The following is a 27192-nucleotide window of genomic DNA, read 5'->3' as shown; positions in this document are numbered from 1 at the left end:
GAATTCTGAGGTAGACTCTGTGGATCTTTCTGGTTGGTGGATGGTTTTCGTCTGTGCAGGGATGGAAGAGTCCTCTACTTTCCAGGCCTAGATAGGGTGAGAGATAATGGAGAATGCAGACCCGCTTCTTGAAAATCCTGGCATGAACTGTGGTTTGTCAATTTTACTCACAGTCTGTTGGCAGGATCTAGTCTCACATCCATATCTGAAGACATGGGAAATTGGGAAATGTAGTCTTTAGCTGAGCAGTATTTTTTTTTTTAATCTTCAGCAAAAACTACACACTATGGAATATGGAGCTCAACTATTTGGTTGTTGTTCATCTCCAACACAGCAGTCACTTAATTATCTGAGCCTTAAACTTTTTAGCTATAAAATGGCATAAATAATAAATATCTTGAATGACAACTGTGATCAGATGATACAGTGCATGAAACTCTTTGTAATATTCATGTCACTAGACAATTGCACATTATTTCTGATGTGTCAAAGTAAGTCCTATGCATATCTTTATTAAACAATAATTTGTGCATATAACTAGCTATTAGTGATACATTTCCAATGTAACACAAGTACCCTTTCTATGCATATTTGCTATAGCATAGTATGATAGTATGTAGATTCTTTTGCAAAAGTACTTGTTTTTAAAAAGATGGTGAACAGGAAGTCTTAAGGACTTTCATGTATAAATGAATAAGTTCTGGGGATCTAATGCACAGCATGGTCACTATAGTTGACAATACTTGAATTGTATACTTGAAATTTGCTGAGAGAGAAGATTTTAAGTGTTCTCACCACAAACAACACACCACACACACACACACACACACACACACTCACTAACCATGTGAGGTGATGGTTGTGTTGTGTTAATGGTGATTGTGGTAATCAAAACACATACTTATATTAAATCATGTTGTACACCCTAAATATATACTATTTCTATTTATCAGTTATACGTCAATAAGAATTTTTTTAAAAGGAGATGAACAGAAAGTCTCAGAGTCTAATTTCATCATAGTGAAAACAAAACAAAGTCACCTACTTTGTAGAATTTGTGTAAGGGATTTTGAACAAGAAAATAGACTCATCTTTGACTTTGAGGAACCCATAGGCTCTTCATGATGTACAAATAATTGTTATGCTTTCTTAAAGGTAATTAATTAGGATTAAAAGTTTTTGTTACCTTATTGAAAATAAAACAACAACAATTAAAAGCCAAATATATTCCCTTCTATGTAAATTTTCCTTTCGGGCCGTGGAACACTGGTCTGAATTAAGGGAAGATACATTTATTCAGAAATATTATAAATCATCCTCTTCTGAGATATATTTTAATATGAGTTCATAATAAGGCACATGAGTTGGTTAGCATCGTCCATATTTATTTATTTAGTAGATGATCAAAGCACCAACTCAAACTAGGTCCATTTTAGAATATGACACTACATGCAGGCAGAATGAGCCCTCAATCTCCAAGTCCTGACAAAAAGCTTTTTAAGACAGGGAAATACACATTGAAGCAATACATTTTTAAAATTAAATACAAAACACTCAGATATTGGTTGTCATGTGTCTACTAGCCAACCCTAGACATTTTCGGTGGGTAGCCCTTAAAACAGTAATGACAGCCACAACAATAATGGACATTTGAGTGCCTCTTCTTTTCTATTATATATGTTATTATATGTAATAGTTCACATTTCTTTCCAAGAGTTTAATATTTTTAGCTCTAGCAGTTAGGTCTTTGATCAATTTTGAGTTAGTTTTTGTGTGTGATGTAAGATGGGGTCCAGGCTTCATTCTTTTGTGTGTGGAATATGAAATCTCATTTATCCAAGCACTAGTTGTATGAGGTAGGTATCTGTCTTCTGCCAGGTCCCCAGAGCAGACCTTGAGGTGAGGATTTGTGTTCAAACATTTCATTAAGGGACCGCTTGCTTAATGAGGAGCCTCTAAGGGAGTGTGGAGAACAGGACAAGGGCAGGGAAGAAGCCAAGCTGCGTGCAACTCCAGGTCAAGTTCCAGCTCAAACCTAATTCTTCAAATTATAGCTTGGGGGTTGTCCCCTTTAAGGCAAAGACTTTCATACTCCTAATGTAGGGGTTACCTTACATGTAGGGGTGATGTAAACTCCCAGGTATTTCTAGCTCTCTGCCCAGGGAGGCAGAATGGCCCCCATGGCTCAAGGGAAGTCTTCTAAAGAGAGGGTTGGTTGCAATCTCTTGCAGGCAAGAAACATAAAGACATAGGAGTCAGGGACAGGTGCCCATGAAAGGAATATGAGGGAATCTGGAATAGTTTTCACCTCAGTATCACTTCCTTCACCTAACAGTTAAAGAAATGAAACTTAGAAAAGTGGAATAACTTTCCCTAGTTGATATGATTAGTAAGTGGGACAGCGCAAAATAAGCCCAAGTCTATGACTCCAAAGCTCTGGAGATATATGGGGCATGTGGAAAGAATGTGATTGGTGGAATGTGGCAGAGATAAGCAGGTAAAAATGCACTGAGCACATTCTGATGGCTGGGACACTACTGAGAGTCCTTCCTGCCCCAGCCCAAGAAGACAGATGAGAAGTGGTGAAGACTTGATTTAGAAGAGGCATGAGAATTAAGGAAGTTGTGGTTTTTTGAGTGTCCATGCTCTTTCAACAAGTGTTGCTGGGAAAACAGTGTAACCACATTAAAAAAAAATGAAGTTGAATCCCCTACTTCACACCATATAAAAATGTTAACTCAAAATGGTCAAAGAACTATACATAAGCACTAAAATCTATGACTCATAGAAGAAAACAGGAGCAAATCTTTGTGACTTTGAATTTAACAATGGCTTCTCAGTTCTGACATCAACAGCACAAGCAATAAAATTTAAAAATAGATCAATTGGGCTTCATCAAAATTAAAAGCTTTTGGTGCTTTGAAGGACACAATCAAGAAAGTAAAAAAAAAGACAACTTAAAGAATGGGAGAGAATATTTGCATATCCTATATCTGATAAAGGACTTGTATCTAGAATATATAAAGAACTCTTACAAGTCATTAATGAAAAAGCATATAACAAATTACAAATCACAATTACAAAATTCGAAAGGATCTGAATGTACATTTCTCCAAAGAAGATACAGAAATGTCCAAAAAGTGTAGGAAAAGATGCTCAACATCATAAGTCATCAGCAATATAAGCCCAAGCCACAGTGAGATGGCACTTAATAAAAGGATGGCTTTAATAAAAACGACATAATGGCAAGCGTTAGGATGTGGAGTAATCAGACCTCTTGTACACAGCTGGTAGGAGTGGAAAATGGTAGAGGTGCTGTGGCAAATGATCTGGCCATTCCTGAAAAAGTTAGAAAGTGTTACCATTTGACCCAGCAGTTCTATCCCTAGGTATATATCCAAGTGAAATGGGAACCTATATCCATATGAAGACTTGTGCAGGGAATGTTTATAGCAGCATTATTCATGATGATCAAAAGGTGGAAACAGCTCAAATGACCATTATGAATGAGTGCACAAAAATGTGTTAGACCCACATAATGAAATATTATTCAGCCATAAAAAGGAATGAAATACCGATAACTGCTAGAAGACAAATGCTATAGTCAAAATGAATGTTTGTGGGGATGCCTGGGTGGCTCAGTTGGCTAAGCCGCTGCCTTCAGCTCAGGTCATGATTCCAGCATCCTGGGATCGAGTCCCACATCAGGCTCCTTGCTTGGCGGGGAGCCTGCTTCTCCCTCTGCCTCTGCTGTCACTCTGTCTGCCTGTGCACGTGCGCTCTCTCTCTCTCTGACAAATAAATAAAATCTTTAAAAAAAAAATGAATGTTTGTGTTCCCCTAACATTCCTATGTGGAAATCCTAACCTCCAAGTGGACAGTCCTAATGGCAAGGGGAGACTTGGGGGACATGATCAGCTCATGAAGGGGGAGCCCTCATGAATGGAAACAGTGTTCCGTAAGAGAGAGCCCCCAGAGCTCTATAGCCCCTTCTGCCATGTGAGACTACAAAGAGAAGTTGGTAACCTGGAAGAGGGTCCTGGCCCCACCATGCTGGTACCCTGATCTCAGACGTCTAGTTTCCAGAAATGTGAGAAATAAATTTCTGTAGTTTAGAGCTACCCAGTCTATGATATTTTGTTTTAGCAGAACGACGGACTAAGATAGTAGATGAAACTTGAGAACATAATACTAAGAGGCTGGACACAGAAGAACACATATCCTATGATTCCATCCATGTGAAATATCCAGAATAGGTGAATCTTTAGATACAGAAGGTAGATGAGTGATTGCCCCAGGCTGGGTGGGGTGGGGGAGGGCGGAAGTTAAGAGAACTGGACACTGATGGCTAAAGGGCAGGCATGGGGATTTTTAAGAGTGGTCATAAAAAATGTTCTAAAATTGATTGTGATGATGGTTGCACAATGCTGTGAACAGAGTAAGAACTCTTGAATTATACACTTTAAATGACTGAATTGTATGGTCTGTAAATTATCTCTCACTATAATTGCAAAAAGACAGAAAGCCCATGCTAGTAATAATCATAGTTGCAGTGGTGGAGAGAGTTTTTGTTCATAAATATCCAGGCTGGCAAGCTGGAATTCAGGAAGGAAGGCATTTATAGAAGGCCTCGCTGGCAGGAGTTTTGTGGTCCTTGAAGGCTGCCTCACAGCTAGAGGTGAGACGTTCTTAAAACCGAGGTGGCGTTTGCTTGTGGAAATCCTCGCTGAGAGCAGTGGCTAATGGCAGTGGGGGGGGGGGGTGTACGGTGAGGACCGGAGGCCGATGTCAGCACAGCCACTGCCTCTCCCAGGATGACCACCTGTGTGTCTCCCCTTTCTGGGGCCAAGCAAATCCTAGAAGGTGACTATTCGAAAGAGCTCTGTCCTTTTGTCACCTGCTGGCCCTCTTTGCTCCTTGATCAAGTGCACGGATGGGAGGCAGCAGGGACCTTGGCTGAGCAGCTCCTTGAGCCGGGAGAAACCGCACATGGGGCTCCCACAGAAGCCTCCAGATTGAAGGCGAAGTCTTGCGGATCAGCAGGGCGGGCAGCTGAAGAGCATGCGAATATTGTGCATTTGTAAATATTTGAGCACATCTGCTTAGTTCCCTCCCAAAAAACCAGTGGGAAAACCCGCCTCGCATTGTGCCATGCAATGCCGTTACCCTGCTCTAATTGTCAAATCTGTTGAGTGTTTTCCTCCTGAACACAAAAATTAAACATCGCTCTCTTCATTCATGATTAATTCAGCTGCAGCGCTGCACTGTGTCACACTGCATTTTTTAAAGTAATTGTTAAATTCTACCTCATAATCAGAGCAGTTTTAATTAACTTTTTGTCAGTTAATCTTTTTTTCCTCATACATTTTCCATATCTAGTGTGTATCCGGCACGTCTCTGCCCAGGGCTTTGCAGCCCCTCGGTATGAATGCTTAAGCCCTATTAGTGCCGAAGGGTGTGCCACGTGCGGCGGAGAAAGGGGGCCTCCCAGGCTCCATTCTGCTCAGCTTTCCTGGGCCCCACTGGTTATGTCATTTGCATTAAAGAGCTCCTCCACAGTGAGCTCATTTGTAAGCTGCAAAGTTCAGGCTTTCTCTTCCCTTTCTCCTAGAGTATGTTCTCTGTGTCTAGGAGAGGGATGGTCATCACAGAACCTAGAGCAAGAGGCAAGAGATCCAGACTGGAATACAGAACAAACCCATGGTGAGGGGTTGAACATAATTCTTGCCTCAGAGCTAGTCCTTCCTCAGAAGAGCTTCTTCAGTGTCGTTGACCGTGGCAGTGTTACCAAAGTCACAGTCCACATAGTTGGACTTTTTTGTCCGCAGAGCTTGCCCGTTGGTTGTATGCACTGTTCAACTTACAGTTCTGCTCATCTATGTCTTCTAGCTCTCAAATAGTACTTGTCATGGGTGTATGACGTAGGAATCCTAATTCCGCCTTAATTGTACATATGCATGTTTTCTTGCTCAAAAAGGTTAGAAGTTTAAAAAAACGTGCACCTGTGTGTGATGGTACCACTACTACTACTTCTAGCACAGCAGCCAGTTTGGGGCATTTGTAGGATCTCTTTTTCAGGATATCACATGAGTTTCTCAGTGTTAAAAAGCAGAAAATTGAAGAAGTAGGAACTGATAATTCCTTATTTTAGAATCTGATGCTAAAATGCTGAGAGATTAAATAAACACACCAGATGTTCAAATGGTTAAGTTATTTAAACAGAGTGTGATCAAACCCTAGAAGAGGTGACGCGTTCATTCTATGAACATTTCTGCCAAGGTGTTGCCATATTGAATTTGTTCATTGGGTTGATCTGCCCAGGGTTGTCAATCCTGAGGAGTAAATGTTATTCAGGTAAAAATTGTACAAAAGGTTTCCTCCTAAGAAGTACATCATTTAAGGTAATTTAAGGCAAAGTATATTCTGCATGAAGTGCTTTGACCTCAGAAAAATTAAGAGTCTGTGGTCAAATCTTAAGTATGTAATTTATAAGGTCAGTGGGTAGGCAAGTAGGTTAAGTCCTAGGAGTCCCATTTTCCTCATCTGTAAAATTGGAATCATATTTTCTGCATCATACCATTTTTCTGATGATTAAAAGAAATTATTTTTAATGTAATTAGCACCATGTAAGTTCTCAGTAAAGGAGCAGTGATAATGACGATGATGGCTTATACTATTCTCAGTGCCTGACATGAAATCATTTAGATCGTTCTGCACATAGAGCACAATGGGTCCAAGAACCTGTCCCAGAATTTATCATGATCTGTCCTGTCCTGTCTTCTGGAAGGGAACTCCTTCCTGTGAACTTCTGGAGGACTAATTCCGTGTCTTGTTGAACTTGTGTCTCCTGCAGACCGAGCACAATGTCTTGTGTGTGTGCTCAATTCATCATTGCCAAATTGTAACTGAATCCTCATTTTTTTGTTCTTATTCTTTCAGCAATATTCGGTAAACCATACCGCTGAGAGACAAACGAAGTATGGTTCCTGTCCTCGAAGTATGCAGAGTTGACTGAGGAATTACCTAGGTAGACAGATAAAGAACAGTGTTTCCTGTAGCTGCCCGGCCTCCCGGAGATGGGAAGGCTTTACGGAGAAGGCAAAGTGTACGTGAGTCTGGAGTAAGCAAGAGTTTTACCCAAACTGAGTCTCAGGGAAGGTTATTCCAGATTACCAGAGTAAAGTTGTATGCTAAGAGAATCATGATACAGAGCACTTTCTGGAAATGGTGAGAAGTGCTATGTATTTAGATTTTTGTCTGCAGAGGTTTGTGGCCAATGTCACACTCTCGTTCTGTCTGCCCCTACGAAGGAAGGGAAAACAAACCAAATGCAGAAGTTCTGGGTGAATGCCTCAGAGGTGAGAAGGAGGCAGTAGGAACAAGCAATGGGATGAATTTAAAGAGTGAGAGGTAATTGGGAAAGGCTGTGGAAGAGCCCAAAGATAACTTTGTCATTTGTTTCCCATGAAAAAACAATTTATATTTCCCTTAAATAAGCCTTTTGTTGTGTTTGTGTGTGAGTGGAAAGGAACCTTAATTCTACTCCCAGTGTGGTTGAGAAATTCAGCTTTCTGTTTGCACTTTCCCAGAATTCTATTTGCTCTTTGTATTCAAGTACAAAGAAGAATGGCTCTAATCCAATTTTGATTTGGAAGCCAAGTATGATGGGAGTGTAGATGTCACAGCAATGTGTCCAAATTTACTTTATTTTTGAAATGTCGTGAATATGCTGCTTAGAATTATTCATCACTGGTATTCGTTTTTCCACATAGGAGTATTTTACGATTCTATTTCCTAATTTGTGAGTCCTAATGTAAAATGTGCTGATATATCAACTTTATTAATACATAACTCCCTAGATCTATAGACTTTAATTTATAATAATTTCTAAACTTGTAATTTAAAATAAATATTAAAAGAGACTACGTAAAACTATCACAGCCCTTAAATCAATACTCGAGAATATTTTAATTCCCAGAAATTCCCCATGGTGAGAAGAACATTTATTTCTTGTTGACAAGGACAGGGAAAATAAGTTAAAGGCTTGCTTTTCACAATATTTTATTTCAAATAAATTTAGCTGTGCCATAAAATAAATAATTTTGGAGATGGATTTGTAACAAAAAGTACATGACCAGTAAATTTCAGATTGCTAGAATTATAAAGTTTTGGGGGATGAACATTTGTCATATTTCAGGTAATATAAACTAAAGACAAACACAGATAAAACAGAATTCACTGCTACTTATTTGTTATTGTATGCAAGCATTTATATTGAGCCCGTTGAATATCTATTTTTTAATATTAAACCTATATGACCAGCTTCAATGTCAATTTTTTCTTCTTAACCTGTTAAACAAGTCAAATTAATTATAATCAAAAAGAATGAATAAAATTTTGTTAGGTTTGTGGAGGACTCCAGATTGTGGACATATTTGATTTGACCCCGAACTCAATAAAATTATTAATTACTAAGAAGGGATCCCCGAGGGCTTCCTTTTAGAATTGAAAACCCATGATGTTCAAATGTACTTTGTAAATGGGTATTTCCAAACTGATAGCAAATAGCAAATCTTTAATTAGTGTGCATAAAATTAAAATTTACTTACAGAGAATTAAACAGGAATTTGAAGTTCTCATACTCCAAACCAATACGAAGCTGAGAAATTCAATTTTATAGTCTTTTTTCTTTCACAACATATAATAATGCCTTGTATTTTTCATTATTATTCCATTTAGTAGATCATTTTAAAGTAAAGTTTGTGAAGAATCCTGAGAGCATGAGGAAAGGTCATGAAGCAAACTATTAAAAGAACCGCTAACTTGAAAATAAACAAGAAAAAGAATATATATATATTCCTTTATATATATTTATATATAAGTAATTATTTTTACATTAAAATGTTTTAGAGCTGAGAGATCTCAGTTTAGAATCTGGGGCCCCATACATTCAAATGGGCTAAGTTTGGGGCAATAAATAGCATTTTTAACGTATCCTAAACTTTAGAATGCACCCTGCATTTACCCTTAGGACATACAGCAATCGAAAAGATGCCAGATTTCCCAAAAACAAAAGCAAAAAAAACCACCTCTTCCAGTCTTATTAATGTTGTGATTAAAAGTGCGTAGTTACTCTCTCGAAGCGTCGGCTGAGAGGAGAACAAACAAAGCAGCTATTGTAAGGACAGAAATGGACTGAGCGTCAACAGTAAATAAATAAATAAAATGTGTGCCTTCTTCTGTACTCCACGGAAGACACGGTTTGCAGAATTTTTATTGGCACTCTGCCATACTTATTTTCATTTATCTGCCTCAAAGCACCATTTCAAAAAGTGCAAAAGCATGTTGTTGATAAAGTAGATTGTTTATAGCTGAATTGAAAATTTCAGAACAACACGTATTGTAATCAGTTTGGGGAGGGAAGACTGCAGCTGCGGCTTCTTGAAACCTGTGTCACCATCACTGCTAGGGATGGGGAGATGTGTTATTTTGCCCTACAAAATTTAATAAGCAAATCTTTATAAACTGTATTAAGTGACAAGTATTACCAAAAGTCATAAAGTCTACTGAGTCTTTATTTACGGAAATGCTCTCCCAGCACACCGTTCCCATATTGCAGTCTCCTTTATAGTGTTGTGTGTCTGTAATGTACTCACCGACTCCGGGGTGATTTCAATGATAGTAAATCCTGGGCCCGTGAGTCCCCATGTGTACCATAGTAATTTTAATACTTCTGCAGTTAAGTACTGGCGGGTATAAATTTCAGCACCAACTTTTAGTTGCTTCACTGTGGGGTGTGTGTGTGTGTGTGTGTGTGTGTGTGTTTTCTTTTTTGCCTTGTGGCTGTTTTTGCAAAAGCAGAGCCAATGAGTATGAAAATAAGAGCAAGGCTTACACAAATGGACATTTAGAAGACAGGTGCTACATCCCCTTTATTTCTTTATATTGTTAAACATCATAGCTGAGAAACGTCATGTACTCCGTTCAATAAGTGACTGTTAGGAAACATGTGAGATAAAAATTCTATGAAAACAATAACTGTCTTACTCTGGGTTCCCTGGATCCCTAGAACCCCTAAAGATTTACTTGGTATTCTTAGGGGAGACTAAAGTGTATTCTGTGGTCAAATATGTTCAGGAAGAAATGCTGAGTTAAAGTTAAATTTCTTTTTAGGTTTTTTTAGGCTATAAATGAAACATGCAATGTTAATCTCCAGGAAGATGTGTCGTTTCTCATTTTTTTTTCTTTTAGCAAACCTATATGGTGCCTGTGGAACCAACACTCTGTCCAACTGTGTGCAGGGCATACTGGTTTAGAGACATGTAATATGTTTAATATACTGGGATTTAAGCAATGCTTTTGCATCTAAACTCTGAGCATTTAGGGAGATCAATGCCTACCATAGGATATTTTGTAAAACTTTGCTAAACATTTGTAGAAGAAACTTTTGAATTTTTGTGTGAAGTCTATCTTGCTAATAATCGAGTGTCTAGCATGCTAACTGGTAATGTCATTTGCTGATGAATCCAGTGACTTTGTACCAATCCTAAGGATTATTGCCAATCATCTTGTCTCAATTGTCTTGGAAGTCTGGTTCATTTACTTTTGTGTATGGTACACTTTTTTTCCCCCCAGTCTAAGACTTTTGAGAATTTCCTTTAGAATTTACTCTCAAAATTAGGTCTTAGCACTTAGTGTACCTTTCTCTTTGATGGCCTTCAATTTTACTACAGTATGTCTTCACTAATCAGCAATCCCTTGTTCTCTGAAGTCTTTTATGTTTTATGTGATGTTTCCATTATCATGTATTCAAATTTTTCTCCCTTTTGATTGTTTTCTTCCCAGTGTTCTGTTACCTGTTTGTGACAGTTTTACTTCTATCCTATCATTTAAGTGTATTTTAAAAATTCCTTTCTCCTTATTCCTTTCTAGTGACTTCAAATTCAACCTGGTTTTTCAGGACAATAATTTATGCTTTGACTATATCCATCCTGATTAGAGTTGCCAGATAAAATATAGAACACCCAGTTAAATTTGAATTTCAGATAAACCGTGACTACTTTTTTTTAGTATAAATTGTCCATAATGCTATAAGTGGTAAAGTGGGACATACTTAATTAAAAATTTTTTCCTCATTTATCTGAAATTCAAATTTAACTGGGAATCCTCTATTTTTACCTGCTAAATCTGTTTCCTCTATTTCTACCACCTAAATACCAGTTTCTTCCTTTTTGTTTCCATTTCCATAAACCCATCTCTAGAAATTCCATTTCTTAGTGTCAGTAATATTCTTTTGTCAAGGAATGAGTATAAATCATTAATATGAGCTTTAATGGAAAACCCCATAGAGATTCATGAGATGTTGAAAAGAGAATGGACAGTATCTTTGTTTAATTGTTAGCATTATGCTAATCAGAAATACAGTGGGTTGACTTATAGGCTTTTTAGGAATGCTCTCTGAGTTATATAGAAAAACACCAGCTGTTATGACAAACAGGTCCCCAAATGTATAATGTTCCCAAAACAATCGAATTTTATTTCTCGGTAACATGGCAATTCTCAGTGGGTAAAAAGTCTGGTATTTTAAGCAGGCAAGTCATTGGTTTTTTCCACATAGTCCCAACCATCCCCTGTATGTGTTCACAGCCGCCATGATTACTACCTTCCTGGTCAGTCAGGAAAAGAACAAAACACGGAAGAATATGCCCAGAAGTTTCTAGTGGGTGAGGCCTGAAAGCGATACATATCACGTCTGCTCACATTCCATTAGTTGGAATTCAGTCACATAGCCATGTCTGACTGCAAGGAGGTCTATAAAATGTAACCCGGCTCTTCCCAGGAAGAGGAGTAGATCGATTTTAGTGGGTAGGTAGACTCTGCTGCTACACAGACATTGTGTAGAGTAAAGCTTCCTTATGCTAAAGACGCATGGAAGCAACTGCACGGATAATGTTGGAGAATATTTTATTTTCTGGGAATCATAACAATTGAATTTTTTGCTTTATTTATAATTATTTGTTGATGTGATTAAACTGCACAGGTGCCTCCAGGAGAAAAATAAAATTTATGACATTGCATTGACATTTCCCAAGTTTCAAGGGATGAACAGATTATAGTCTCCACTCTGATGTTTAACAGATTGATTATTGGGATGGATATCCAAGGTGGTATGGGAAAAACAAGGTGGCTTTATGTGGATATGGGTAAACCATTAAACAAAGCAGAGTGAGGAAGGCTGCCAAGGTATGTGAGTACCTTTTTAGCAGATGAATCAGAAACTTCTGTTTGCAGAGCTGTCAACATAGCCCCTTTCCTAAATACTAATTGCTTAACAAACAAGATATTAAGATCTTTAAAATAAGTGTTTCTTTGTCATATATGTGTATTTATAAACATAGAACGGAAATCTCTACATGCAAAATATTTAGAGTTAGACGCTGTTGTAGGTAATTAGTGGAAAAGACTGTATGTTTTCTCATCCACCTGCTGGTAGAAGCAGATGGTAGCTTATTTCTGCCCATGTGACCTACAGATTCTCCAGGTTTACCAAAATACGATGACTAGAGTAATAGCATTGTTTTCCTCCCAGGTATGGTTGGGACTATGGTGTCTGGAAATAGTTTGCCTTCTTCCCGCACCTCACCAACCTTTTGAGAGCAAATACAAATGGAGGGTATGGGTCTTAATTTTTTTTTTAGATGATGGTTTCAAAAGCACAATTTCCCCCTAGAAGAATGGTTATAATTTTTGATGGAAAGAATACTATTATTTCTAATCTTACAGTGAAAGAAAATCTTTTGGGATTTATATATTGTTTGATTTTAGTCAAAAAAAAAAAAAAAAGGAAGCAGTGTTCCGGGTATAAGGGGATTGGCACAGTCTCTCTGCCAGCACATAGTCATCTCCATCCACCTCCCAGCTCTGTTGTAAGCCTGGCTATTCAGTTCTTCATTCTTTTAAAGCAAACCACTGGCTAATTGATAATTTTATCTTCATCTCAGAGAAAACCAAGTGTATTCATTAGCAAACTTTATTTGAGTAACCATACAAAATTCAAATACAATTAATTTTCAGCTCTTTTTATTTCCCTTCCCTAGTTCTAAAAATGTACACCAAAAAAGATAAAATGAACCAGAAAGGACATTTTAGGTAGCATCTGTCTAATCTTAGAACTAAAATGTGCTAATGAAACGAGTAAGATAAAAAGAGTTCACGAAAAGATGCTAGACCATGGTTGTGAAAGCAACACCTGATGGTCCTTTCTCTGGCAAAACCCTTACAGTAGGAGCTACAACCATCAGAATGTCACTCTACCTCAGCAGAGTGCCCACTCATTATTAGGGTAGCTGATGTTTTCTTCAAAGATGATTCCAAATGGTTCTTCTTACTAACCTCAGCATCACTTATTGTGAGTTTCAAACCTTACCAATTTTTCCTGAAGGGGTTCTTCTAAAGAGTTTATTTATAAATGGTGGGCAGGACTTGAAATGTTTTCTCCCTAAGCTCTTTCTGATGTCTAGAAATGTGGTTATTCCAAAATTAGGCTTTTCATATATTTTAAGCAGGTTTCAGTTTTTTGGAATTCATTGATGGTCAAAGCTTTCAGTTCTTTTTCTTTCAACAAATTGAGGCCTGCATCATCAGCTGAAAAGTTGAATAAATCAAGAAGTGCTAGTCACATGTATTGAAGGCCCAGCCATCAGCTCTCACAGGGCCAGTTCTGTCTTCTGCTTAAGACCATGGACAAGCCCATCCATCCTGATGTGTCTGGGTTTCTGCCAGGGATGGAAATACCCAATCTCGTTTTTTTCCATGGGCTCTTTTGTAAGCTCAACTAGAGTAACATAAAATTTTCTAGAAAAAAATGATGTAGGGAAGAAGCACAGCATTGTTATTATAATAAAGCAGCAGTTTAGTTCACTGTATACCAATTGCTTTGAGATTTTGAAAGCCTCTCAAACTGTGTTTCCGGGACCAGCCACAGGGGCATCACCCGGGAGCTGGCGAAAGACGGAATCGGGGCCCTACCCCAGACTTGCGGACTTGGATCTGCATTTTAGTCAGATTCCCAAGGTGATTGATAAGCACGTTAAACTTGAAGAAGCACCAAGAGGCAGCCCTGTGAAGTGTGTGTGATGGTCTCAGTTCCACCGCGAAGGAATCCAAGGCTCAGAGAGGCAAAACCGTACAACTTGAGAACTCAAGCTCAGGTCTGTCTGAAGCTCTCATTCACACGTTTCCACCACACTTCCCGCTTTCAGTGCTCTGTAGCCAGTTTTCAAAGACAAGTGCAAAATCGTTGTCTATTTTTTTTTTTTTTTACTATTTTTACTAGCTTTTGACTATTCTGGCGATGTTCTCCAAAAGGACATACACTTACACAAAATTCCAGTGACAGTGAAGCCAGGTGTTGCTAAAGGAGATCCAGTTTGGTGGGAAGATCAACAGCAAGGATTTTTGTGGCTTTGCACGGTTCTATTTTTGAGCGCTTGGAGGATCTTATTTATTAGAGTGTGTTTGCAGAATCTGTCAGTAAACATCTTTTCTTTGTTAATATTTAACCCACCAACTCTTTCAAGCTTCCCTCTTTTCCAGTCTCACAGTCCCACATGCTTTTTAATCCACTAATAGCACCAAACTGTCTCCACGGTGTAATAAAAGTCTTCTCTTTTATGACTTCCTTGAATTACTACCCTAACTTATAATTTGCCAGATTTGTTTTTGCCTTCAAATCCCTTACTTCATTGTAGCCACATGAAAAATGTTACACCCTATGCATTTTCCTCCCCAAACTCTAATGCTTATTTTTAATATACTAATAGTTCTTGCCCAGAGTAATTTAGTCTTGCTGCCATCCAGGATGTTTTATTCCCCATTCAAAAGAACTTTTAGAAGTTTCTCTGTAAAATATTGGGAAATATTTGAAGTTGTTCTAATGATTACTGAAATCCAGTAAACCTTAATTACATTACATAATTCACAAAAATACCCCAAAGAGTTTAGGGAAACTCCCAAAGAAATTAGGCTGGCCATTTAGAGGCTTCCTAGACTTGTCTTTTAATGCTCCAGTGTTTTCAAAGGAAATGTGGGTTGGGCTTCCAGAACTCAAGGGAACTCCTTTTGGAGTGGTGGCCATAAATACCTTGACCTTATCTGAAACAAGTGAAAGAGACAATTGGAGTTGAAGATAATTTTTTTTTCATTGTACATATTTAAGAGCCAGAACATGGGGAAGGGTTTAGTTTGTAACTTCCTGTCTTAAGGAAGGGGAGATAAATCAGGGAATAAGAAAAACATCTAATTGTCAGTTTGCTTTATTTTATCATAGCTCCAAAACCTGACCCCAGGTGTGTGTGCACGTGTAGGTGTGTTTATGTGTTTGGAGCAAAAAAATCAGCAGAAGGAAAGAGCAGTGTGAAAGTGATAATGATGGGATCTCTTCCAATCCCACCTTTTCCCAAGAGAAGTTCTCTGTACAATAACTGATGCACTCTCCAGTGGCTTAACATCCAGGAGGCCTTGGTCTCTGAATCAGAATCTGCCTGGTACTTGCATATCCTCCTTCTCTTGCTTTACAAATAATGCAAAGTCCCCAGACAAAGCAGACTAGCCGAAGTAGAATTTATGAGCCAGTAGTGGGTTCACTTCAAGCTGTTGTAGCTCAGCATGGAACTTTTGACCAGGATCCCAGGGGACTACGCCAAGTTGTACATGGCCGTGCTGAACACAGATGCTCTCTGGACATCTAATTCAGAACTCTCAGGACATGTAAGGCAGGGAATGCATAAGGTGGATCACATGTAAAGCGGCTGAGTCAGGCTACTGAATTTAACAATGTGCAGATTGAATGACTGGGGGAAATTGCTGGAAATGCTAATCAGGAAGGAAAGTTGTGTCTTTTCCCACCCATTTTACTTCTAAAGTGGTCAAACAGAGCATGAAACTTATTGATCTGAGAACCTCTTTCTGGCTAACTGACCACTGATAGGATTTCAATAGAAACTTCTTTAATTTATAGTTGCTTTTACTAAGTTAAGTATTGATCATACAGCTTTCGTAGTTCCTGATATAGAGCAAGCCCTCAGGAAATACTCTTTTATTTTAAGTAATAGTAATAGTCACGTTAGTACCATCATAGGATTTGTCAGCATGAAATTGATCCTAATTCTTGAGAAAAATATTGCCATAGGCTTTTAACTAATTTCCTATTTATTAAGCCTGATAAAATAAAATCCTTGGTTGGAAAATACAGTGCATTTGCAACAGAAAATATTATACTGATACTAATCCTGTATCGTTAACATTTGAGGTTTCTCTAATGTACTTGAGTGCTGCAGTATAATGTTTACTCTTTCCAGAAAAATAAAAGTGTAAAATGAGACCTAGCTTTTTGTTTTCAGATGTGAGTTACTAGATAGTATCAGAACAAGTCTGAAGACTGACGACTGCTAGAAAAATCTATCTGAGGGAGAAATCATGGGCCACCAAGAACCTGAAGGGATATGAAGATAGGGAAAAGAAAAGGATAGAGAGGTGATCTTCCCACTCAGCTCTGAGGCATTTGCTGATTACCCGGTAAAAACAAATAGGCTGAAAAGTTGAACTGAACTTTTACCATTTTCAGTGTGGTGGGGGATTAAAGAACAACAACAACAACAACAACGACGACCTGGAGTTAAAGACCCACCAAGGCTTTTAGTTGAGACCCCTATAGGGCCATACCTTAGGTGTGAGAGAAAAGCTGAAATAGACAAGTCTCACTTTGAAATGAATTCAAAGCCAAGCTCAACCCTAGATTGAATTTTTTTTTAAGATTTTATTTATTTATTTGACAGACAGAGATCACAAGTAGGCAGAAAGGCAGGCAGAGAGAGAGGAGGAAGCAGGCTCCCCGCGGAGCAGAGAGCCCGATGTGGGGCTTGATCCCAGGACCCTGGGATCATGACCTGAGCCGAAGGCAGAGGCTTAACCCACTGAGCCACCCAGGCGCCCCATCAACCCTAGATTGAATTAAAGTGATCTTCCTGTTAGAAGCAAAATCAGCTCTTTCAGGAAATTGATCACATCCCCAGACTCTTAAGTAATCTCTGTAATTTTTGGTACAAAATACCCTGTAGTCCCCCCAAAATTAAGCATACCAAGAGACAAGATTTAATGACCAGAAAATAGATTATAAAAACAATCACTAGAAATCTAGATATTGGAGTTACTAGACAAAAATATTAATATAATTATAATGAAAATGTTAAAAACTATATCAAGATAAGAAATTTATCCAATAATTTTTAGTATAAAAAGGAAACAAAAAGATATTCTAGGCCTAAATCATTAAGTAACTAAAATCAGAAGTCCCATAGATTTTTTAATAGTAGATCAGATAAGCTGAAGGAAAGAGTAATGCAGGAGAAGATAGGTCAGTAATAAACACATAGACTAAAGCACAGGGAGAAAAATGTGCTCATTTTCAGGAAAGAATAGAAGTTGCAAACATTGTGTGTGTATATATACTTCACATATATACACACCATTACATTATTATTAATATATACTAACAATGTATAATGTATGTATAAAGGTATATATGTATAATGTATAATTTATAATATATAATGTATATATTGATTATAAATCATATGTAATTATATATTATATAATTATATATGATTATAATTATAAATGCGGTTATGTTATATAATTATATTATAATTCCATTTTACATATACATATATGTGTGTGTATATACACACCACTTCTTTATCCACTCATCCATCAAAGGATACTTGGGCCCTTTCCATAGTTTGGCTATTGTAAGTGATGCCGCAATAAACATAGGGATGTATATATCTTTTTGAGTTAGTGTTTTTGTATTCTTTGGGTAAATAACCCATTAGTGTAATTAGTAAATCATGTGGTAGTTCTATTTTTAATTTTTAAGCAATATTTATTTATTTTTGGAGAGAGAGAGCACCTGTGTGCACTAGCAGGGAAAGGGTCAAAGGGAGAGAGAGAGAATCTCAAGCAGACTCGCCGCTGAGGGCAGAGCCCAGAGTGGAACTGTATCTCATTACCCTGAGATCATGACCCAAGCTGAAACCAAGGTTCAGACACTCAATTGACTGAGCCCCATCTATTTTTAATTTTTTGAGGAACCTCCATCCTATTTTCTACAGTGGCTGTACCAGTTTGCTTTCCCACCAACAGTCCAAGAGGGTCCCTTTTCCCCCACATCCTTGCCAACACTCATTTCTTGTGTTTTTTTTATTTTAGCCATTCTGACAGGTGTGAGATGATAGCTTATTGTGGTTCTGATTTGCATTTCCCTGATGATGAGTGAAGTTGATTATCTTTTCATGTGCCTGTTGGCCATCTGAATGTCTTCTTTGGAGAAAAGTCTGCTCATATCTTCTGCCCATTTTTAATTAGATTATTTGTGATGTTTTTGGTGTTGAGCTGCTTAAGTTCTCCATATAGTTTGGGTGCAACTGCTTATCACATGTATCATTTGCAAGAATCCTCTCCCATTCAGTCGGTTATCTTTTAGTTTTGTTGGTTGTTTCCTTTGCTGTGCAGAACCTTCATATTTTGATATGGTCCCAATAGTTTATTTTTGCTTTTGTTTCCCTTGCTTCTGGAGACATATCTAGAAAAATGTTGTTACTGCCAATGTCAGAGAGATTGTTGCCTGTGCTCTCTTCTAGGATTTTTGTGGGTTCAGATGTGGCCATTAAAAAATTTCTTGAGCCCAGGCTATATGTGAGATGTTTTATTGGATTTGTGGAATCAATATGGCCCTAGTGTTGAATAGCTTCCAGTCTAGTGGTAACAAGGGATGCATACAACTAACTGTAATGTAGTGGGATGAACACAGTAGTAGAGGTATGGGTATTCTGCTCTGGACACACCGAGAGCAGATTGGAAGTATCACTAAGTCAACTTTTAGAGACCTCAGTATTGAGATATTTCATTACCTTTTTTTCCACCTCAAAACAGTATTTTAAAAAAACTTCAACATACTCTTCATTCCTCTTACACTATACCTTCCTCCCTCATTGTGACTACACTGCCTTACCGGCAATAAAAAGTGGAAAAAAATAATTGCGTTCTTAAATAATCTGTACAATAAAGAATAGTAGGAAGTGCCACAGAGACAATTATGTCACTAAAGTCTGAGAATTGTTTTTGATATGAGGCAGACAAAAAAAGAAGAGAGAGATGATATATATTACAATTCCAGTAAACCATTTGACACAACATTTATCAAAACTGGAATGAATTAAGATAAATTTTTGGTTGATCAGTTAGAAAATTTAAACCTCATCTTTTCCAAAAATAATACTAATAATAAAAACATGACAGTGGCAGAGGAAGAAAAAATTTGCAGAATTCTACTGGGCTTGGCATTAAGTTCTATTTTGTTTTGAATTGATCTTGGAAATTAAAGTCGCTAGATAAAATCCAAAAGACCTATTGACAAATTGCTAGAATTTAAAGAGAGTTAAGCAATATTATTATAAATACTTTTTATGTATAAAGTTAATTTCATTCTATATCAGAAGCTGAAGTTAGTGTAATTAAAATATATAATATTTTATGTATATATTTAATATATATTAATATAATCTATAATTTTTTATTCCTACATATCTTATGGTTTTTGGTGCAATTGTAAATGGGAATGATTCCTTGAGTTCTCTTTCTGTTGCCTCATCATTGGTGTATGGAAATGCAACAGATTTCTCTATATCGATTTTGTATCCTGTGACTTTACTGAATTCATGTGTCAGTTCTTGAAAATATCGTATGATTTCACTCATATGTGGGATTTAAGAAATGAATCAGATGGGGCACCTGGGTGGCTCAGTGGGTTAAAGCCTCTGCCTTCAGTTCGAGTCATGATCCCGGGGTCCTGGGATCGAGCCCCACATCAGGCTCTCTGATTGGCAGGGAGCCTGCTTCCCCCTCACTCTCTCTCTCTCTCTCTCTGCCTACTTGCGATCTCTGTCTGTCAAATAAATAAATAAAAATCTTAAAAAAAAAAAAGAAGTGAAACAGATGAACATGGGGGAAGAAAAAAAGAAAGAGGGAGGCAAACCATAAAAGAGACTCCTACCTATAGAGAGTAAACTGAGTGTTGTTGGAGGGGAGATGGATGGTGGGGTGTCAAATGGGTGATGGGTATTAAGGAGGGCACTTGTGATGAGCACTGGGTGTTATATGTAAGTGGTGAATCACTAAATTCTACTCCTGAAGCTAACATTACACTGTATGTTAACTAACTAGAATTTGAATAAAAATTTGAAACATATATGTGTATGTATATATATAATACATATATATGTATGTATATTATATACATAATGTATACATATATATACATACATATAATTTTTAAACTATAAATGATAGAAATCCAGAATTTTTTTAGGAAAAAAATAAAACTTAATTAAAAGTCTTTAGTAAGTAAAAAATTGAGAGCTATACCATAATCAGGGATTTAATTCTCTCTCAAGTTAATCTGTAAGTCCAATGCAGATTTAAGTTGTAATTCTAAACTATATACGGAAGAGGAAGCAAGAAATGTAAAATGAATCATAAAAAATATTACTAGAAAGAAGAGGAAGGTGATAACTTATTGGATATCAAGATTTATTGTAAAGCTGTAGTAATTCAGATAATAAGGTATACTGACAAGGATTGACAGAATAGAGAACTCCAAACACACACACACGGAAACTCTCTGTAAGGCAAAGATGGCATTGCAGATCAGTGGGAAAATATGAACTATTTGCTAAATGGTTCTGGAACAATTTGTTATATGTGGGAAAAAATATAATTGACTCCTTCTTCACACCATATACAAAAATAAATTCCAGCTGGATTAAAGACCTAAATGTGAAAAGCAAACAGTAAGTTATGAAAAAAATAAATTTGTATCCACAGGGTACTATTTCTTAAACTCAAAAACTCAAATCATAAATTAGCAAATTGATCAATTTAAATCCACTAATATTTAAACATTTTTGTGCACTTTTTTCTTTCTATTTTATTTTATTTTTTCAGTGTTCCAAGATTCATTGTTTATGTACCATACCCAGTGCTCCATGCAATATGTGCCCTCCTTAAGAAAAAAAAAAATTGTGCACTTAAAGATAAGATAATATTTAAAAATGGAAAAAAATGAACCACAAAATGAAGGAAGATACTTTACAAGTCATATCACAGATAAAGGTCTCCTATAAATTAAAAAAGATAAAAAGGAAAGAAGGAAGGAAAATAAAGCTAGTAAGAAACTATCACAAGATATAAACTTGTGCAAAAGGAAACAATAACCAATAAAAATATGAAAATATTCTCACTCTCATTAGAATAAAAAAATATAATTAATCCCATAGTAAGAACCCTTTCCCATTTATCAAATTCATCCATATTAAAATACATGACAATACCAGATATGGGTAAAGATGATGAGCAACAGAATTTTATATTCTGTTTGTGGGAATTGAAAAATTCACTTTGGAGAGAAATTTGGCAATAACTTATAAAGATGAATATGCCCGAAACCAAACAACTCCACTCTTAGTGTATAACTTAGAGAAACTCTTCCCATGCAAAAGAAGAATTTCCTAATCATGACAAAGCTTTGGTGTTTTTAACTGCAGATCATTGGAAAGAAATATTAGTTAACAAAAGAATGGGTAACTAAATTTTGATAATATCATGCAGAGGCTTATAGAGCAGTAAAAAATGAAGGAGTTAAACTTCTCTCTAGCAACATGGAACCATTTCAGAAACCATGGATCTCAATCTCAGCAAATAATGTTGAGAAGGAATAAAAAGCAAGTTACAGAATACATTATGATGTCATCCGTTTAGATTCAAAAACATGCAAAACAAAAATGTATGTTGCTTAAGGAAACTTGCAAACATATAAATAAATCCATGGACTAATAAGCAACAAATAATGGTTACATCCAAGAAGGGTCAGGAGTTGAAATCTGAGATGGTATATAAAGACTTTACCTGTATTGGTAACGTTTTATTTGTAAGGCTGGACATTAGTAGACAGAAGTGTAGATATTTGCTGCACCTGAAGTTGCTGGGCCTCTAATAAGTGAATAAATAGAGTTTCAAACTGGGCAAGATTATGGTACAAAAGACAACTCTTTGCAAATACGTTTGGGCAACTGTGTGTATATGTGTATATATACTCACATACTGAAAGAGAGACTAAAATGTAATTTTGGAAGAAGTTGGTAGCATCTGGAGGGTAAATAAACAGGAAAGGACTTTAAATTTAATAGAATGCTTTTCAGTTACCGAACACTATGTCTTGGGTTTCTAGGGAGGACATATGGCAGAGTTAGACCCTTCTCTCCTGTAGAATGTAGGATGTGTGATGTTCCCCGATGTTCTCGGGGAGGACGATGTGTTATCTCAGTCATAACGTCTTTAGTGGATACAGTCACTCACTTGTTTAGCTGTTTCCTTAGTGTTTGACAGTTAGTAGGTTTTCAATGAAAATGTGCTAAATTAATAAGCTCCTCTTTCCATAGAGTATACTCTCGAATTTACTCTCAATTCTATTCACTGTAACAGGTCACACTTCATAATCAGTTGGAGAGGAATGGGAATGGGATTTGGACTTTTTTCTTCTCAGGGATTCATTTGCGAAGTCTTTTCAGGGTCTGCCTTTAGCATGTCAATCTGACTTGTTACCAACTGATATTCCAAATGTTCTAAATTAGTGTTCTCAAATGTTACAAAGCATCAGAGTCATCTGAAGGACTTGTTAAAACACACACTGCTGGGCCCGCTCTCAGACTTTACCATTCAGTAAGATTGAAAATTGGGAAATTTGCATTTCTAGCAGGTTCCTGGGTGATACTGATACTGCTGGTCCCAGAACCATTCCTTGAGATCCGTTGTTCTAGATATTCTAGTGTTTACAGAAACTTTCCATAATAGTCTGAAAGGTATTAAAAAAATAAAAACACCCTATGCCATTTTTTAATCCTCTAAGTAATTCTAATTATCTTTCATACCAAAAGAAGATGCTTTCATGAGTCTATTTCCTTAGACCAGGAAATGAGAGTGTCAGAGGTCTTAACAATGGTTAGTCCAGAGAATACAGAAGAGAGAAACTCTCTAATGCATTCAGGTGTGGCTGTAATCCTTGCCCTTAGAGGAGGGACAGGTAGGAGTGGGGTCGTCCAGTTATGAATAAATCCTCGGCATCATATGTGACACTGCTGCCTTAACCACATCATCTTGAAATTCTCTCATGCTTCAGACCCTACTATCCAGGTTTCATATCTGTTTCTGTGTTTTTCGTGATCTTCTCTATTTGATCGTGCCTTCAAAAATGAGATCTTCCTTGTTTCCACTTCCAGTTCTTACTATGTCACTACAAGGTGATTTTCTCTACTACTAAGTCCTTATTTCCTATTTATGTGGAAATTACTTTAAACCTTTCCCTCTAAGCTCGCCCTTTGTGTGTGTCCATATTTCCAAACACATTTGGATATCACATAGTATTTCAAGTTAAACAGAATGAGAATTAAATTCATTATTTCTCCAATCTTCCTATCACACTAGTCTACTCTTTTTCCCACCCACCCAAGATCCACTTGATTTTTCTTGCATCTTTTTTTTTTTTGAAGTTCCTTCTTTTTTTAAAGATTTTATTTATTTATTTGACAGAGATCACAAGTAGGCAGAGAGGCAGGCAGAGAGAGAGGGAGGCAGGCTTCCTGCTGAGCAGAGAGCCTGATGCGGGGCTCGATCCCAGGACCCTGAGATCATGACCTGAGCCGAAAGCAGAGGCTTAACCCACTGAGCCACCCAGGTGCCCCTTTCTTGCATCTTTTATCTCTCTTATATTGGGAGACAGTATGTATAGCATTTGCATACCATAGGCATCAGATTGCAACTGTTGCTTAAGGTTAGGCAAATTACTTAAGATCTTTTAGATGCTTATTTTCCCTTCCATAGCATGGAGTTTAAAGTAGATCTTGCTTCATAGGCTTTATTTTATGATACAGCAGCAGCATCAGAGAGCATGCTATGAATGCAGAAGGGCCCTATTATAGACCTACTGTATGACAAACTCTGGGGTAGGGCCTTGTAATCTGTTTTCACAAGCATCCAGGTGATCCCAATGTATGCTAGAGGATGATTATACCGAGGGAATGATTGTACCATTTATCCAAGCACCTAAGCCAGAAATCTGGAAACTCATCTTTCTTTCCAACATAGAACCAAATTCATTGGTCATCGAGTCTCCTCAAACTAATTTAAATTTCTTATTTTATCTATTTTCCATTCTCATATTCACCATCGCCATAAATGCTCAAACAGATTGTTGCAATACCTTTCTAGTATCATCTAACTTCTCCTTTATGAGGCCATGACTCAGGGGAGTAGAAAATACTTTCTATTTTAGTTTAATCACTTATTTCCTTTGTAAAAAATTCTTCCTGGACAGATCCCAGACTCTATAGCGTAAAGTAAGCAGTCCTTCATGACTAACTGGAGAATAAATTGACACCTTCCTCCATTCTTGACAAGTTCCATCTCAGCTGTTGACTCTCCTCTCCAGACTTCCCTCCTTACAGAGCTGGTGTCTCCCAGGCCTGGCATAAAGTAGCTATTCCTGTAGGGCAGAACCATGACTCTGCAATATAAGTTTGGTGCATTAGTGCGGAGTTTGGGCTGTCCAGTTGGGCACACCCAAATTCACCCTCACTTTTCCCTTTTAATATCTCTGTGACCCTTGGGTAAATTATTTAATCTTCCCGTGCTTCTGTTTCCTTGTCTCTAAAATGAGCACATTAATAGAACCCACGGAATTGGGTAGCCATGAACATCACATGGGTAGATACCTGTACTGCGTCTATCATACTGTGTTCTTGAGAGCAAGTGATCAGTGCGTGACATTTCTTTTCTCTCCCATCCTTATCATCCTAGGTTCTCTTGGTCTGTCCAGGCTGTGTGAGTGCTTCCATGGATATCTGTTTCTTCAATACTTGGGATACACCATGTTGGGTTGTAAATACTTTATTTGGTATTGGACTCTTTCATATTTGCGTAACAGCATCCATTCCCCTTCCTTATGGCTCTAGCTGCTAAGAAAGTTATCTGTGACCCAGTACGTGTAGTTTTGGTGAGGGAGTAACCCCAGATTCTGGCATCCTGCCAAGGAAGCCAGATCCTTTTTCTTCCCAAGGAAGAAAATAGTAATATCAGAGCCAGCACATAACCTAAACTCAGACACTCTAAGTTCTCTGTGGGGACTTTAACTCTTACCAGAGAGATGTAACAACTGGGAGCCCTTAGTCCTTTATTCCAGCTGCCCTGTCCTGACCAGGCTGTTTCCAATTCTTGAATGGTGGTGTTTCCCCTTTTAGACATGCAAAATCCCTGCTTGCTGACTTGTCCAACAGGGCCCTCCTCGTTTCCATCAGTGCTATGACTCCCCAGAGAGGCTTCCTATAAAACCACAGTCAGTTTCTGCTGATTACACCTCAGAGGACTGGTGTGTTCTACTTTTCTTTGATTTATCCTTTCTTTTTTTTTTAACATTGGCATGAAACACGAGGCTCAAATCCTTTTGTGATTAGAGGAAAGGCCATCACTTAGGAAGGGCTCATGTGAGCCCTTGTGAAAATGCCAGTGTTTTCAGGTTTAGGATTGTGTACACAATTTGTAGGCAGTACATGACCTCGATTCTCTCTCTCTAGCTCATGTTGATTAAAAATTGTTTTTTTAAAGCAGATTTTCATTGCAAATGAAGACGGAAGCATCGTTAACTATATTTATCACTAACAGCCCTTACTTGCCAGCGATTATCAATTAGTGAAAACAGATTTTAAGGATTAAAACAATAACATACAGTATTTATCCTCCAAACCATACTTCTCATTAAAAAGTCTTTCCAATTGGCCTATAAAGGGCAATGTTGTCTTTTCTCTATGTGGAAAGAGAAGGCTTTCAATTTTGCACCATATTTGTGTCTCTCTTCATAATTACCCATGTGTAAAATGTTTCATTTCATGCTCATGCTTTTTTGTAGTACTCAACAACTGAAAAGATCATTTGGACTCATAATCTACAGATCTAATACTTGGTTATCAAATCTTGCTATCTCATTCTTATGATAGGTACCAGTATAGACATCATATTCCTGTGACTTTGCTTTTAAAAGGCGTTTTAGTATGGGCATTGAAAAAATATTTCTCTTGTAATGTTATCTTATGTGTTAAATTAAGCAATATTCTCTACAGTAAGAGTATGCATTATCACTCGAAGAAATAGAGAAGATATAGTACTTCAATAACAATCTATGACCGATTTTAATTATTCAAAGGAATATCCATATAGGACATTTTAATTGTGCTTATTTTGCTCAAACTTCAGCTGTCCAATTTCACTCAGACAACTAGCTTCCAAAAGCACCAACATAAATTTATTTCTATCAATTTATTCAGTTAGTATACATTGTGCTCTTTATGTGTACCAAGCTCTGTATTAGTTCCTGAGACAACAGTTAAGCCCAATAGTCCCTGGGATATGCCGTGATTTAGGGTACAGAACGGTGGAAAGACTTAACTCCTTGAGTAGGTTTTTTATGGCCCTTGTTGCAGACAGCAGGGCTGTGGATAAACCATAGACCCAGTCCTCACCCCTCCTGTTTTCAGTGTGTGCCTGGGATCTGATCTCAGGTGTGTCCTCCCCCACCCCACCCCCGAACCCCCAATGTGTATATGCAACAAGTTTAATGCTGTTAACATTGACCGGAAATTCAAAATGACAGAACCGGAGGTACTGCAACCTGGAACTCTTAACTTTTGTAAACTGGTGAAAATAGTGGAATGCATGGAGTCTCTGCTTAATGCCGTCTCCACCTCCCCCACAGACTCCTCTGCTCAGCCGTTCAGGAATAGGATATGTATTAGACAACGAACATCTGGTCTGAATATCTCTTAGGACCATATGCTTTCTTCTGCCATATTATCATCCTAGACTAGATTAGGGGCAATCCAAACCAAATGGGGATTTAGGGGAATTTCCAAGGGTCACTTAATAAAGTAATTTTGGTTTTCTCTTTGCAAAGAACGCGGCATACCGTGGAGGCCACGGAGAGACCTAAGCACAATCTCGTGGCAGAAATAACCCGAATAAATAATCATCCTA

The sequence above is a fragment of the Lontra canadensis genome, unplaced genomic scaffold (genome assembly GCF_010015895.1).
Source record: "Lontra canadensis isolate GAN:19392208 unplaced genomic scaffold, GSC_riverotter_1.0 scaffold18, whole genome shotgun sequence".
NCBI classification, from domain to species: Eukaryota; Metazoa; Chordata; class Mammalia; order Carnivora; family Mustelidae; genus Lontra; species Lontra canadensis.
This window is presented reverse-complemented; position numbering follows the sequence as displayed.